The sequence below is a fragment of the Suricata suricatta genome, chromosome 12, assembly GCF_006229205.1.
Source record: "Suricata suricatta isolate VVHF042 chromosome 12, meerkat_22Aug2017_6uvM2_HiC, whole genome shotgun sequence".
Taxonomy (NCBI): Eukaryota; Metazoa; Chordata; class Mammalia; order Carnivora; family Herpestidae; genus Suricata; species Suricata suricatta.
In genome coordinates, this window is record NC_043711.1 from 79,599,219 (window position 1) to 79,614,930 (window position 15,712).

The 15,712-nt window shown below is 48.9% G+C and overlaps 1 long non-coding RNA gene across 2 annotated transcripts; it reads right to left on the bottom strand.

Moving 5' to 3' along the window:
• Positions 1-357: 357 nt before the first annotated feature.
• Positions 358-9,518, bottom strand: LOC115274269. Of its 2 annotated transcripts, none has more exons than XR_003901170.1 (4): positions 8,883-9,518; positions 8,065-8,232; positions 2,797-2,944; positions 358-772 (listed from the first exon to the last, which is right to left on the bottom strand). It is a non-coding gene; the product is annotated as an uncharacterized LOC115274269 (long non-coding RNA). The 2 variants fall into 2 exon arrangements; XR_003901169.1 differs by having other exon boundaries at positions 358-1,183.
• Positions 9,519-15,712: the final 6,194 nt, after the last annotated feature.

Genomic DNA, 15,712 nt, shown 5'->3' on the forward strand with positions numbered 1-15,712 from the left:
TTGACCTCTGTGTGGGTTACAAGCACACGTTCAGTTTGGTAGACTGCATCAGGCTTCACCTTCCTGTGTGCACTTTTCTGTGTGTCTCTCTATGTACACAGTTATGTCAGGGAGGAGACATTATACGTGTACGAATGTAAATCCAAAGCTATGTGGGGAGGAAATAAGAATTTGGAAAGGAGTTTAGCAGAAAGCTCACAGAATTACGTATGCATTTGCCCCCTGACACAGTCATTTTCATTTCTATGACTCTGCCCTGAATATATACATAATGTATGTTACAGAGTTATTCACCGTAGTTTCATTTGTATTAACAAAACATTGGGGGCAACCCAAAACGATAAAACAATGGTGCATTTAATTCTGTGTATAAAACAATCTCAGTCTCAGGGGCAGAAAAACAACGACCATGGACTTCATTTTGCTCATGGATTTAGTAGGTCTGGATGTCAGACAGGGCATTGCAGGAGGGTGGGTCTCAGTGCCAGGACGACTGAGCTTCTGCTAGATGGAGGTGTCTGGAAGAGATAAGGGGTAAGGGGCGGGGTGGGGGAGGGGACATTTCTGGGAGAGGTGGAGATGGAATCATCCGGAGGCTTCATTTCTGTCATGTGGGCTGGGATGACTCCAAGGTCGGGCCTGGGTAGGACTGCTGACGGGACCATCCACACAGGCCCTTTCCACAGGACTCGGGCTTCCTCACAACATGGCGGCTGGATTCTCAGAGGAGACGTCTGACAGCAAGCATTCCAAGCAGGACCAGGAATCTGATCTGCAGGGCCCAGTGCAAAATGAAAACGTGGAGCCCCTCGTTCAAATATTAGGAAAGTGTGGTTGTTCCTTTCTCCGACAGTATCTCTCTCAACAGGTCATGGTGTTTTTATTCACTACTTAATGTTGTTCTAAAACACCTTTTTCATTGAAGTTATTAGCATGAATTGTACCCTTTACCTTTACATTATACAGTGACAGTTCTGAATGCAAATGGGACAGCACCGAACTCCTGTGTGGAATCACTGAAATGACAGCATGGGTATTTCGGAGCTCACAGGTGTGTGTGTACTTCATTCCTCTGGGACAGTGGAAAAGCCGCACCAAACCAGTGAATCATTTGTCATCACTTCTTGACGTGCACACCTTCTACTAACACTCTCTGCCTGCTGCTCATCATGAGTAAGGAACACTGAAAGGAAAGCGAAGTATTGAGTTCCCTGTTTCTCCTTTCCTTCTAGGTCATCATTCTTAGTGCAAGCAGTTGCCTAATCCAGGGAAGTAACATGGATAGGAAAGGGTATGATCCAGTTCCGGGTCATCTGAGTTTTCTGGGAACACCCGTGCCTTCTTTCTGTGACAAAGGCACTCTGGTTGGAACAGAAAGCCTGGCCTCCTCAGGCTGTACCCTACTCACTCAATCACAGCATCACATGCTTACCTCGTACCCACTTTGAGTCCCACTGAATGTCCACGTAACGTGAGTTAATGCAATTCTACATCATAGAGACCCTGTGAACACAGTATGTAAACAGTGGGGCCTCATATTCCGTGTACCTCTTCTGCTCACACGCAGACACTGTCCCATTGGACTTCACTTCCAACACGCAAGTTCAAAGATAAGATTAAGAACTTCAAAATGTGACAGCAGAGCATTAAAACAATTATAAAATTTTTAATTTCAAATTTAAAACACCCGGGTGGCTCAGTCAGGTAAGCATCCGACATTTGATTTTGGCTCAGGTCACAATCTCACAGTTCATGGGTTCGAGCCCCATATCGGGCTCTGAGCTAATAGTGAGGAACCTTCTTGGGATTCTCTGTCTCTCTCTCTTGTTCCCTCTCTCTCTCAAAAGAAATAAATAAACTTAAAAAAAAGAAGAAGATAAAATTTAAAACAATTTTAACTGTTTTAATGCTCTGCTGAGCCCTTCTGAGCAGGGGACCCCACACACGAGGTAAGCCTGTCGTGAGAGCCATGCAGCTGACATCAGAAACACATATACAGATAGAGTGGCAGGGAACTAGTGTGCACATCCTTTCTGCATAGGCCCTAGCTCCATTGTCCCATCAGCCTTTCCTTATGAAACACATGTTCAAAGATAATACTCTAAGAATTTCAAGACTACAGGGCACCTGTGTGGCTTGTAAGCAACTGACTCTTGGTTTCGGCTCAGGTCATGATCTCATGGTCCGTGGAACTGGGCTTGTGCTGACAGCGCAGAGTCTGCTTGGGATTCTCTCTCCTTCTGTCTCTGCCCCTCCCCCACTTGCATGTGCGCACCCTCTCTTTCTCAAAATAAATAAAACTTAAAAAAAATGCAAGAGCACAGCAGAGCACAAAAATGAGTGAATGGCCCTTCTGAGCCCAGCGTCCTAGGTCACTAAATAGAGCACGTGCCCATGAAGAGTCTGCTGGTTCCAAGCCAAACAGGCAGAAGATGGATGGCCTTCCATGACCAAGATGGTAAATCACATGATAAAAGCATCACTTCGGCCTATTTTGCTGTTCAAAGCACTCACAGAGCCCCAGCCCAGATTTGGGGAGTAGGGGGTCAGAGACCCCACCTCTCAATGGGAAGAGTGGCATAGTACATGCATATTGCACTTTAAACACACACATGCCCCACTTTGGATGGTAAGGGGCCCCTCTAAAGATCCCACTTTCCGGACTTCTCTGATATGAAAGTAGGGCATATGACCAGGCTCTGGGCAATAATATTTAAGAAGAGATGTCAAGTCAGGAAAATAGGAAAGCTGACCCACCAGAAGGCGAACCCCTTGCCCACCCTGCTTTTCTTTTACCTGAGATGGAGATGTGATGACTGGAGCACCAGCAGCTGGGACCATGCAGTGAGCTCATATCTTGAAGCTACAAACGACTGGAGGCAGAACGATGGAAGAAGCCCGGATTTCCTTTGTGTGTGGAACTGCCCCACCAGTCCTGGAGCACCTTACACAAGTGAGAGACAGATTTTTTCTTCTTTAAGCCACGGCTTAAAATCTTAACCCATACACCTTTTCCCGAAGGAATGTGAGAAAACGTGAGCTCTCAAGAAAAGCCAGCATGCTATGCTGCCTGGTGCTCATGTCACATGAATCTTCTACAAGAAAGTGTCTTTAGATCAAGAGTTTGTTTATAATGACCAATCAGGCCCTGCATCATGACTCATGGAATCTTCTCATGCTCAAAATCCTTCCATGGCTGCCCATGGCCTCTGCACTCCAGCGTAGAGAAGAAAACCCTGGAGGTGGGGATAGGGAATGTGGGTGGCCCAGTCACCTTTCCAGCCTCATCTCCTGCGTGACTAAGACCCACAACTGCCACTCTGTTTTCCAAGGAGAGCCGCCTGCCTGTGCGAGCGGACGAGAGAAAAGCAGGGCCTGATGATGATGTCTGGAGTCAGCCACCAAAGAAGCCCAAATCGCACAAGGGCACAGTTGTGAGGGTCCGGAAGTCCGCAGAGGGTCCCGGCGTCTGCTGTGGTCCCTCCCAGGCCTCACAACGAAGCCATGCTGTGGTGGCCTGGCCTGGCCAGCTATTCTCACCATCACAGACCGGGGCGCCCAGGGGGCTCAGTCAGTTAAGCGTCAGGCTTCAGCTCAGGTCATGATCTCACGGTTCGTGGGTTCGAGCCCCATGTTGGGCTCTGTGCTGACAGCTCAGAGCCTGGAACCTGCTTCGGATTCTGTATCTCCCTCTCTCTCTGACCCTCCCCTGCTCATGTTGTCTCTCTCTGTCTCTCAAAAAAAAATTTTTTTTTAATTTACTAAATTACACATTAGATAAGAGACAAGCTATTGCTTTCTCTTCATGCCCAAATCTCCCCAAACATAGGGTCCACCGGGCATAGAGGCTACCACTTAGAATTGAGAAAAGACAATATTTGGTTCTGACAGCAGCAGCACCTAATTGTCCCTGGTTTTTAAATGAGGAAATGAGATGCAGTGACTTGCTGTGATTTTTCCATTGGGCCCCGGCTCCCTATAAAACACCCATGAAGCTGTAACAATGGATCCCCTGCAGCTCGGGTATGAGGATCAGCTGATGACGGCCACAAATAATCCATGTGAGGCATATGTATCATGTTTACTGAAGTCACTTAGCCTTGGGGAGGAAAACAACTATCCAGAGCTGCTGTCAAAGGGACACTTCTGGGAGACCCCTGTCCCAGGGGCCACGGCGTGAGAAGAGCCTTCGGCTCCCCTACTGGGATAGCCCACGTCCCAGTGGCCCTTCTGGGGCCTCACTCCCTTCAGGCTACAGACCCCAGGCTTTACTAGGTTCCTGTGATGCTGCGACTTATAATAAGAAATATATAGGGGCGCCTGGGTGGCTCAGTCAGTTGGGCATCCAACTTCGGCTCAGGCCATGATCTCATGGTTCATGAGTTCGAGCCCTGCATTGGGGGCTGTACTGACAGCTCAGAGCCTGGAGACGCCTTTGGATTCTGTGTCTCCCTTTCTCTCTGCCCCTCCCCTGGTCACTCTCTATCTTTCTCTCTCTCTGTTTCAAAAATAAATAAGCACTTAAAACATTTTATAATAAGAAATGTAAATTTAGGGCACCTGGGTGACTCAGTCGGTTAAGCATCTGACTCTTTTTTTTTATGTTTTTTATTTATTTTTAAGAGACAGCATGAGCAGGGTAGGGTCAGAGAGAGAGGGACACACAGAATCCAAAGAAGGCTCCAGGCTCTGAACTGTCAGCACAGAGCCTGATGTGGGGCTCGAACCCACGAACCATGAGATCATGACCTGAGCTAAAGCCGGACGCTTAACCAACTGAGCCACCCAGGTGCCCCAGCATCCAACTCTTGATTTCGGCTCAGGTCATGATCTCGAGGTTGAGTTCTAGCCCCACATCGGGCTCTGCGCTGACCATGTGGAGCCTGCTTGGGATTCGGTCTCCCTCTCTCTCTGCCCCTCCCCCACTCTCCTTCACTCACTCTCTCACTCTCAAAATAAACTTAAAAAAAAAAACCCCTATAAGTTTGGCCTTCATCTCCATTTCTGGGCCACAGCTCCGAAATGGTTGGAACTTCCGGAGAAGAGGCAAGAGCTATCTTTTGCTATATTGGGTCTTTTGTCATTGGTTGCTGAAAATGCTTCCCAGCCCTGAAGGTGCAAGGAATTTATTCTTACCCACAGAGTGTTTGTTAATGAGGTGACTTCCCAGTGTGTGTTGATGAGGTGACTTTTGGAGAAAGCCGGAGGCTGGGGGCTGGTTGCCAGGGGAACGAACCTGATCAGTCCCACCCCACCTCCGCCACCCCCAGGGCAGTGGAGAGGAGAGGTTGAATCCCGGCCATCAGCCAATGATTTCAACATTAACTTGTTGCTTATGCAATGCAGCCTCCACAGAACCCCCAGAGGACAAGGTCTAGAGCTCTGGGCCGGTGAGCGCGCCTGGAGGAGCAAGTAGAGTAGCCCATCCTGGGATGTGGAAGGTGGGCGCTCTGCCCCCGCCCCCCACGCATCTCCTCCACGTTCCTGAGTTGTCTCCCCGTACAAAACACAGGTGATCTAGTAAGTGAAGGGTTCCCTGAGCTCTTCGAGCCGCTCCTGCCAATTAGTCAACCCCGAGGAGGGAGTCCCGGGGAATCTCTACTTTATGGCTGGCTGTCAGAAGCACAGAAAACACCCTGAACTTGAAGCTGGCATCTAAAGAAGGGAGGGCGGCCCTGAGTGTCAGAACGGAGGGCAGTCTCGGAACGCCAGCTGGGGTCACAGAACTGCTGGTTGTCTGGAAAACTCAGGTCTGGGGTCAGGAGGGAAGCAGTGTAGCCGTAGGGTGCTGAGAGCCCAGGGTCCCCCTCATGAGTGTGGTGTTCCTTTCCCCTCACCCCCTCATTTCCCCTCACCCCCTCACCCCAGCAGCTGGGCCCCGGACTGGGGTCTTGGTGTTCTCAGTCCCAAGTCCTCAGGGGAAGGGCTCATTGTGTGAGGAGCTTCAGGCCTGAGCCCTGGGGCTATGTTTGCCCTCCTACCCACTTTCACCTGCTCCCCACCTCACCCCTGCCTGGCCCCTCAGCCCTCCCCCAGCCCAGCCCTTCAGCCCCAAGGGCTCAAAGGAGATGAGGATGCAGTTTACTCAAAGTGATTGCAGAAGGCAGACAGAAGACCCAGAGTGGACAAATATTTGTGGTTCCCTTCACACACACACACACACACACACACACACACACACACAGATCCATACATCCATGTGTCTAATGCCTGCCTCCGGATAGTCACATGCACATGCGTCATACAGTGAACAAGCCCACAGCACCCCATAGGCTGTGAAAACAGCTGACAGATTTAATACTGCTCAGCCACTCGGTACCTGTGTGACCCTGGGAAGTCTACGCACCTTCTCTGTGCTTCCTGGCCCCTCTGGTAACAAGCTGGTAATCAGACCTGCCTGTGGGGTCACAGGAGGAGTAAATCGATGCACAGGGCTCTTCACGCCCCGTGGACCCATTTAGCATCTAGTGAGATCATGGAGCCCTTCTCAGAGCACTGTTTTCAGGTGCTTGAAATAAAATACATTGAATTACGAAGGGAACAGATTATGGTAATTAAAATCATGGTCCTCAAAATATTTTTTCTTTCATTTTAAGACAGGTGTGAATGAGGGAGGGGCAGGCAGACACACACACACACACACACACACACACACACACACACACACACACACACACACACACACACACACACACCAGAAGCAGGCTGCAGGCTCCGCATGTCAGCACAGAGCCCAACGTGGGGCTCAAACTCACAAACTGCAAGATCATGACCTGAGCCGAAGTCAGATGCTCAACCGATGAGCCGCCCAGGGGTGCCCCAAAATATTTTTAAAGAACACAGTTGTGATATAGGACTGTACATGCTTTTTTGGTGACCGCTTAAATACCCACCATAGTGGCCTCAAGATCTAAGTGCTCTCACGCACAGTAATGCTGAGTGCTGACAGTGTTTTGAGATATCCATCACTACTGTCGTGGGATAAGAAAGTAGCTATGATCTCTAACGGTGGCCAGGTCTCAGGCACTGCCGACACTACTGTCGCCTGTGTCTACCTTCAAAATGGAAGGAAGTGCTGAATTTAATTACAGACAAATGAAGACGCAGCTCATTCATGGGCCCCTGTATGACCCCAGGTTAAGAATCCTTGGATTAAGCCTGGTGGCTCAGTTGGTTGGGCGCCCAACTTCGGCTCAGGTCGTGATCTGGAAGTTTGTGAGTTCGAGCCCTGGGCTGGGCTCTGTGCTGATGGCCCAGAGCCTGGAGCCTGCTTCAGATTGTGTCTGCCTTTCTCTCTCTGCTCCTCCCCCACTCACATGTTGTTTGTCTCTCTCTCAAAATTAAATAAAACATTTTTAAAAATTAAAGAAAAGAATCCTTGAATTAAGACGTAAAATGCTTAAAACAGCATCTGAAATATAGCAAGTGCCTGATACCTATTATTATTACTGTATCTTGTTAGTAATATGATCCATTTGTGTATAGTTAATACTGTAACTATCTGAGGTTAAGATACTGTGAGTAGAATATGGGAAAGGAAAGGCTTCTGGGAGAAGAAAAATCCCCAAAGATGCCTGCCCGATTTGAGAAGGAATGAGCTTCTTGCTCCAACCTGAGTATATCTGGAGATCTTTAGGGAAAAGGAATCCTACCAGCATTGGTCTCCATTGAAAGCGAGAGAGCAGCCCTGACATCCGGGAGCTGCCTTGGATGTGATCAGCTGAGCCTGACACTCACAAATAACAGCCGATGGCTTGTGGAACAGAAACAGGAAAAAAACAGACGAAAAATCACAACACAAAACAGAAAAAAGAATCAAGACTAAAGCAAGACCACTCTGTAATCCTGTCTGAACAAAGACAAAACGTGAACATCTCCAAGCCACAAAAATGATGGCATGTCCCCCTACCCTGGCGGATACCGCGACCATGGCCCCTGGGGCACTCACAGTGACAGCCTCGCCCCAGTCTGCCTTCTGCACAGGCAAGGTTTATCAGGAGCCCGGCTACGGGAATACTGCCGTTCCCTGAGAATGTGCAACCTAGAGAAAACCTGCGTGCTTACACTGTCCCCAAGGTCACCTCGCACAAGCCCAGCTCCTATAATAAGCCTCTTCCAACACCCTCTTGCTGAGATGCCTCCAAGTTCCCAGCCGGCCGTGCGTCCTCTGTCGCTGCGATGAGGAATCAGCTCAGGTTGTCTGCTGGCAGATGCGCTTCTGGCGGCCTCTGGCTGGGGGGTGGGGGACAGGGACAGAGGACGGCTTGCTTTGTGCGCACTCACAGAATGGGCTCTCAGCCCCTTGAGCTTACACTAAAAATGGAAGAACTAAAATTGAAACAATGCTACAAATTAAATACTAACATGCTACAAAACTAATAATAACAATTATTATTACTGGGACACCTGGGTGGCTCCCTCAGTTAAGCGTCCGACTTCGGCTCAGCTCGCGATCTTGTGGTTTGTGGGTTTGAGCCCCGTGTTGGGCTCTGCTGACAGCTCAGCCTGGAGCCTGTTTCGGATTCTCTCTTTCCTTTTTCTCTGCCCCTCCCCCACTTGCATTTTCTCTCTCTCTCAAAAATTAATAAACTTTAATATAAAATAATAATTATGTATATAATTTATATATAATATTATAGTTATATCTTTTATATTATATATTCGTGTATTGATAGTATATTGATTTATTATATGTTACATAACTTAGATATTATATTTATTAATAACATTATTAATATTATCATTAATCCACCCAGACAGTTAAATGTACTGACTCTGCCTCCCTCACTCCATTTCCACCACCTCCTATGAAATAAATTCCATGTCCATTTAGGATTAGGTTTGACTTCATGTAACAGAAAATTCAAATGACACGCACTCACCAAAGGAAGTGGTGCAAGTTTTCCAGGACGCGCTGGCTTAAACTCACCGGGACCTGCTCGTGGCTCCGTGGGTTGGCAGTCTGGACTGGGATCCGTGGGAGCAGCTTGCGTCTGAGTTCATCTTCTGTCTGCAATCGCTCCCGTGGCTGCTGGCTGGCGGTAGGCAAGGGCCGTGGGGATACCTGGGCCACACACCCTGTCCTCTCCGCGGGCTGGCTGGTGGCTCCCAGGGTGGTCTCAGAGTCCCTGGGGCAGCAAGCCCCGTGCACAAGGCCTTTTCAAGCTTTGGCCTTTTCCCATTGACCAAAGCAAGTCACAGGGCTGGACCCAAATTCCAGGAATGGAGAAGGGCACTCAGTCTCCGTGAGGGAAACTGCAGAATCACTTGGCAAAGGGGTTGAACGTGCAGGAATGGGAGGAACTTGAGATCATTACTGCAAAATATCTACCTTAGTTTGTTTTTTTCCTCAAGTCAGAAAGTCTGGGGACTCAACTGAAAAAAACTCAGTGGCTGAAGTTGGAACAATTTGAGCAAGAGCATAAAGTTATATTGAGTTATAACCCAGCGGATAAAATAAATATCCCTGGGCCCACATGGAATATGGATGTACCCAAGTATGATATTTATCAAATAAATGATTGAGTAAATAAGTAGATAGATGATAGATAGATAGATAGATAGATAGATAGATAGATAGATAGATAGGATAAATAAATCTCTGGTGCAGAAGAATTCCAAGTAATTTATATGAGAGACTCCATCCTTAGGGAAGGGACAGCTCCCCACACCGTAAGTGTAGGCTGCATATCATGGCATTATTCCAAAGAGTGCGGCATGCAAAGAAATAAAAAGAATAACTTTACGGTAGAGACTTTGACGGATCAAAGATCAAAGTTCATATCCATACTGATAAGTCGTGTTGGCAGTATATACCCTCGGAAGAATGTGAGAACAGCCACTTTATTTCTGTGGTCTTCCTCCCAAAGCACATCATCTCGGTCTAATCATAAGAAAATCTCCAGACAAATCAGGTACAACATACCTGACCAGGACTCCTCAAAATAGTCAAGGTCATCAAAAAAATTTTTTTTCTGAGAACTGTCACAAGCAAGAAAAGCCTAAGAAAGCACGACCACAAAATGTAATGTCGTATCTTGGATGGGATCCTAAAATGGAAAAGGCATATTTAGGAAAAACTGAGGAAGTCTGAATAAAGTATTGATTTTTTTTTTAGTTAATAATAATGTAATAGTATTGAGCTGTGATTTGCACAAGTGTAGCATGCCAATATAAGATATCAATAATAGGGGAAACTGGGTGTGAGATATATAGACACTCTTTGTACTTTGTTGGCAATTTTTCTATAAATCAAAAACCACTGTAATAAAGTTAAAAGTTGATTTAAAAAAAAAAAGAAGTCTAAAGATCAATCCAGGCCAGGGCTGGCACAGTCTTTATGGTATTATCAGCATCTCGCATTCCCTCTAATTTCGTGTTGCTTCATTCTTACCATGTGACTTCCTCCTCAAGATCAATTCTTGATCCAAAATGGCTGCAAGGGCTCAAGCCATAATGCCTGAGTCCCATGTAGGAAGAAGGAGAAGAAAGGGCAAATTGGCTCTCATCCCAGCTGCATCAGTGTCTTCCATGGATATTTCCCAGAAATCTCACCTACCAACTTCTACTCATCCACCAGTAGCTGCAAGAGAGGTTGAGAATGTAGTCTTCTAGCTGTGTACATTGCAAATGGAATAAAATCAGGATTTGGTCAACAGAGAAAAAAGAGAGAAGGGAATTCCATAGGCAACTGGCAGCCTTTCGGGTGCTGTTAGAATTCCATTTTAGAGATGAGAAAACTGAACCTCGGAGAGGGTGCATGACTTGCCCCTAGTATGAGGACCAGGCAAGGAGGAAGATGGATTTGACCTCAGAAGCCAAAACTCTTCAGCCTATGGCCCTAGCTCCTGAGGCCCCGATGCTGCAACGGCCTCAATGTAACATTAATTCAGTGATAGGGAGGGTGTTGCTTTGCTAAACCTGAACTGCCCCCAGCACTGTGAATGTGGGACAGACACTCAAGCATGCTGCTGTTTCTATTGGTTTGTCACACGCTTCTGCCCAACTCCGTGTGCTAATGACATTACTCTCCTACCACTTGGCTGTGTGTCGCCTCCAGGGAAACTTCCTCCCCACCCTCTACCTCTTCATTTAGCAGGAATTCCTCTTTACATATGAAAGCCCCCTCTGCCCATTTCTTATCACTCAGGGCTGAGGACAGTGGTCAAGATCACAGGCTCTGGAGTCAGCCTGGGTTCAAATCCTGGCTGTACCCCTTGCTCGCTCTTGACCTTGTTGCAAGTTACTTAACATCTCTGTGCCTCAACTTCCTGCCCTGTGAAATGGAAATGACAATAGTACCTATCTTATAAGGTTGTTGTGGGGATTAAATGTATACTAACTATGTGAAAAGTGCAAAGCACAATGCCTGGCCCCTAGATTGTTCTCAGAAGATGCTGTTCCTTGGTATCTATGTGATCCCAAGCCCAGATACAATCTCAGGTAGGACTTACCTGTGGTCATATAGATGATTCATGATATGCTTGAGTTACTTTTTTAGGATTATCTCCAAAATGAAATCAAACAATTTAAAAATCCCTATGGAGAACTCATTAACCACTAACCCCTTCATCCCCATATATCAGCTTGGAAAACACTGATTTCGAGTGAAAGGCACAGGCATTTCAGATCTGGCTCAGACTGGTTCCACCATGAGCTTATAATGTGACCTTGGACAGGTACCTGTCACTCTCCAGAATCAGTTTGCTCAGCTCCGAACGGGACACTGATACTATTGCAGAGCCCAATATGACAATTAGTTGGGAAAGGGGTTTATGATCTGTGACTTGCTGGTGGACCTGAGGTTCGTCTAGGGGACGCAGGTTCTGCCACTAATTACAGACAAGTTCCTACTCTAGCTCCGCCTCAGGGCTGGGATTTGGGGGACTCAGGAGATCCCTGGGGTCTGTCCTAAACCTGCTGTGTGGTTTGAGGTAAAGCCCTTCCTCTCTCTGGTCCTCAGTTTCCCCATCTGCTTTTTGAGGTTCCCCCTGGTTCCGTGGACCACACAGGGAAGCTAAGTGATTTGCCCAAGTTCACAGGTGAAGAACCAGACTCTTATTCCAGTGCTCCTGCTGCACAGAAGCACCCCAAAGCTGCCTGCATGGACCAAGGGGGTCACTGCACCATCCCACAGTCAGCTCTCAACACCCAACAGTGCTCTGTCCCCCCACCCTCCCAGTTACCACCTTGGTGGGAGGAATCGGGTGATAAACACCAGAAATCGACTCACTGAGAAGCCTGGCAGTGAGTTTATGGGAAGGGATCCCCAGGATGGTGAAAGAACAAACCCCCAGAACTCCTCAGGGACCTGTCAGGGGGCTCAGGAGCAGAGCCTTTGGCTGTCCTCTCTAGCGTCCTGGCCAGCGGTGACCCACCTCCAACCACCTCTGCCGGTATGCCCTTCACTCAACTCAAGTTCCCAGGAGAGACTCTGGCCTGGCCAGCCCGCAGTCAGGTGTCTGCTACCACCAGCCAGTTACTTGGGCACAGAGGACAGCAGCCGTAACTCAGACACGGCCAGTGGGGATGCCCATGGCCACCTCCAGGCACTGGCACAAAGCTAGAGAAAAACGGGAGGTGGTTCTGTTCGCAAGACAAACGCATAGTTTCACTTCCCAAAACCTGCCTGTGGGTTCAGCATTTACAAGAACGGTGATATCTGGGGCCTGGTTTTAGGTGAGTGCGGGGCCAGAGAGTTGGAAAGAACAAGTTGTTTTCCCAGATATATATGCAGGCCTGGCCCAGCCCACAAATGTGTGTCTCGAAGGAAACTAAACTTTCCTCGCCAGGGAGGCTCTGCCCTGTGGCCCCTTCCAGGGGGCACGCGGAAGGATGTCAAGGATGATGATTATAAACCCAGCTGACAGGCTTTGGAGGCACTTGGCTAGGTATCTGACCTGCATCTCAGGTACCGGCGAGAATTACCAGTAGCTCCATTTCACAGGTGAGACAACTGGGGCTCAGAGGGCTTCAGTGACTTATTCAAGGTCACACAGCGAGTTAGAAGCAGAGCAAGAATCTGAGCCCTAAAACCACTGCTAGCGTCACAAGGGTCCCCAAACCCGTCTAGGGCACAAGGTTATTTAGCAGATGGGGAAACCTAAGACCAGTAAGAAGGTAGAGCTGAGGGGACGCTCACTGGCCTGTTTACGGCGCTCCCACCGAATCTCAGGGACCTTAGCTCATTGACCATCTGGAGGAGAGCATTGCAGTTCCCAGCTCACAGGGGGGACCCTGCGGCTCAACAAAGGGGCGCCCTTGCCAGAGCCTCCCAGCTGGTGAGCAGCAGGGCTGGGATCCTAAGCACAGTCCCTCCCACCCACGTCTGTGCTTTGTCCTTCTCCTCTGGGGTCCCAGATTTGGGCCTGGTTGCTGGGTGCCAGGGCTCTGCCTCCTGACTCCCCGGCTCTGCCCAGCAGGGAGCCTGCCCTGGCTTGCTGAACGGGGCAGAGGGCATTCAGTGGGTGGCCAGAAGCCAGCTCCCTGGGGGGCCGGTGCCCTGGCGGGGGTGATGTTGGCAGAGGGGCTAGAACTGCAGCCTAGGAGACAAGAGACGGGGTCTGGCAGGGGCAGCTTCCACCTGATGGTGTCTCCTTGCAGGATCCAGTGTCCCTCTCTGCTCTCTTGGCCTCAGTTTCCCCATCTGTACATGGGAGGCTTGACTCAGTGGCTGCTAAGGACCCGCTTAGCTCTGACGCTGTAGGACTCTGGGAGGCTGGTTTCCTCATCCACTGCTGAGGAAACACTATCACCAGCTTAGTGACCGAAAACAACTATCTTACAGTTTCTGTAGTCAGGAGTCTAGGCATGTTCTCTCTGCTCAGGGTCTCTCCGGGCTGAAATCCAGCCGTGAGCTGGGCTAGGTGCCTTTGGGGAGGCTCAGAGTCATTCGGGCAGTCCTTGTTATTCAGGGCCTTGTGACTGCTGGTCTGAAATGCACATTTTCTTGCTGGCTGCTGGCTGGTTGGGGGTGGGGGGTCACTCTCAGCCCCTTAGAGGCCACCTCAGATTCTATCGTCCTTCGTGTCCTATTGCCCTGGCCCCCACGTCCAATACTTGCCCTGTGGCCTCCATGTTCAGAGCAGATCCAGAATCTGACACTCCTCACCCTCTGCCACCTCTAACCCCAGACCTGCTCCTCCATCTCAGGCCAGGACTGTTGCAGTAGCCTCCTCCCTGGCCTCCCCGCCTCATCCTCAGCTGCCCCGTAGCCCATTCTCCCCTTGGCAGCCCGGGACAGAGGAGGATATTAAAATACAAGTCTGATCCTGTCCCACCTCTGCTCAGAAACCTCCCAGGAGTTCTCAGAGTAAAAGCCAATGTCCTCACCATGACCTACAGGCCCTACACCTACAGGTCCAGCCCTGTTAAACGCTGACCCCAGCTCCTAGCCCTCTGCAGGCCCTCACTCACTCCACTCCCACCACTCTGGCCTCCATGCTGTTCCTCAAACACACGGGGTACACCCCCTGCCCAGTTTCTCTGCCTCCAGCTGTCTCACCACCAACATCCATGAGGCTCCCCCTCACCCCCCTCCGGTCGCTGCTAAAATGTTGCCCTGAGCACACTGTTTAAAAGCACCATTGCTGCTTCTAATAAAGTTAAGTATATACTTACCACCAGGCCCAGCAGCCCTGCTCCCGGCCATTCACCCAAGGGAAATGAAAAGATAGGTGTACGGGGATATTCGGAGCAGCTTTGCTTGGAATTAGCAGCAAAACAGAAGCAACGCAGATGTCCATCAATAGGCTGGATGAATAAACAAAACAGGAGGCATCTGTACCATGGACTACTCAGCAATAAAAAGGGACGACACACAACATGGCTGAATCGCAAATGTATTGTTACACTGAGAGAAAGAAGCCAGATTCAACCTGTATGAACTGCGGAAAAGACAAATCCCACCCTTCCTAGTGAAGGAAAGCTGACCAGCAGTTTCCTAGATGGAGAGAGGGTGCCAGTCAGGATTGATTGCAGAGGGGCAGGAAGGAACTTTCAGGGATGATAGAAAACTTCTAGAACTTCTTGGTAATGGCGGACATAGAGACCTATCCAACTGTCAAAATTCACCAAATGATACAACCAAAATGGGTCAACACCGTTGTATGTCAGTCATACCTCAATACAAAAGGGCAAAAACCTAGAGTCCTCCCCCCCCACCACCACCTTCCCTCTCGGCTTCATTTTTTCCAGAACTTTTCCACTCTGGCATGCATTGTGTATCTCTTCCTTAGAATGTCTAGTCCACCAGAGTGGGAACTTTTGGGTTTTTTCTCTGCTCTATCTTCAGTACCTTGAAGATTATTTGGCATATCATAAGTGCTTAATAAATACTGGATGGATGGATGGATGGATGGATGGATGGATGGATGGATGGATATTGGATAAACGGATGGATGAATGGATGAATGGATGGATGGATGGATGAATGGATGGATGGATGGATGATGGATAAATAGATGGATACATGGATGGATGAATGGATGATTGGATGAATGAATGGATAGATGGCTGTTGGATGGATGATGGATGGATGGATGGATGGGTTTAGTCCCTGAAAGCTCAGAGCCAGTAGATGAGGCTGGCTGTTGGAAGTGCCCACACACCCACCTGGAGGTTGCCAGACAATCACCAGACCAGCAAGGCCTGTGAGACTGTGGGAAATGTCATCATCCCATCCGGGGCTGCGTCATCACTCAGGTATTCAAAC